The sequence below is a fragment of the Centroberyx gerrardi genome, chromosome 10 (assembly GCF_048128805.1).
Source record: "Centroberyx gerrardi isolate f3 chromosome 10, fCenGer3.hap1.cur.20231027, whole genome shotgun sequence".
NCBI classification, from domain to species: domain Eukaryota; kingdom Metazoa; phylum Chordata; class Actinopteri; order Beryciformes; family Berycidae; genus Centroberyx; species Centroberyx gerrardi.
Window position 1 is genome coordinate 22,419,336 of NC_136006.1, and position 1,338 is coordinate 22,420,673.

Here is a 1,338-nt window from a genome sequence, read left to right on the forward strand (position 1 = left end):
TTAGTTTCTTATAATCAGGATATGAGCTTATCAGCGAAATGTGTTTACATGTGCTCAACTCAACTTAAACAAAATACTTCAGTACTGCAGTTAATATCAGACTATTGATTAATAAAGTCTTTGACACGTATTGATGGTGTCATACACTACCCATCTGGCCAGCAGTGCAGTGCAGCCACCGCCTCAGTGACATTTCCCTAAAAACTGTGTCATTAGAACACACTCTAGCTTCTGTGCACTATAACGATAAGGCCACTTCAGTTTAATGCTTCCTGGTAACTAGCAAAACAAAAACAACAAACCGGTATTGCTAAACTTGCAGTGCAATCATTTTTAAAAGGCACAGCATGTAATTAAAGTTAATACATCACCCGCATACTTCTGAGGACATTCTGAGGACAGCCCGTCATCACTGGAGACGTTTGATTATACTAAACACTGAATTGTTAAAATCAAACATCCCACATTCGTCACATACGTTTGTGAAAAGCAGAGCTAAGTGTCAACATATCATTTCTGACGGATACAACATTGCTAACAGAACACTGAGGATGTCTCCAGCTGTGCCAGGTGTTTGTTTATTCCACAGGGATGCATGTGCTTTCAGTCCTGCATGGTCAGCTTTGGCTTAAATATACTTTTCTGTACTGCTCACTCTTCTTTTCTCAGTTCAGTCACTCATTCCCTCCTACAACCTGTCCAGTCTTGGGATTCTCTGTGGCAGTTTTGGCATTCGGGGGTGGCATTTCTCCTTGTTGACATTGCAGCGACATCCCCCGCTGGTGTCTCCAGGACCCTTGGAAAGGACCAGAGTTTTCTATACGTTTCAAAGTTTGAAACATATAGTCTCATCCTGGGACCAAATCTGATGATTAAATCATGAAAAATTCAAATAAAAACTGTTTACATGGAGAAAAGAGAGCTTTTTCAATAATGTCTTTGAAGCTTTATAGACCAATAACTTGCGGCTTTTTTGGATGTGCATTCTTTTTGAGAGTTTATTTAACCAAGGCTAATAAAAACATATTGCCATTTCTGGAACATTGGGCCTCCACAAAAGTAGACGGCAACAAAGTATGGGTCCCAAATCATAATTTACGAAGCCCGGGGGTGTATGAGATCAGATAGGCACATTTGGAAAATTGATGCAATGACGTGTTGATGAGACATAACAGGACAGGAAAGTGAGTGTGGGATAGAGAAAGAACAAGACAAAGAAAGAGAGGGTTGGATATGGGAAGATTTTGTTTTCTCAGTGAGGATGTAAAACACAAAAATATCCAATTCTATGTGTTGAACATCATTACTCTTTGCACTTAAGGTGACAACGCATGGTTC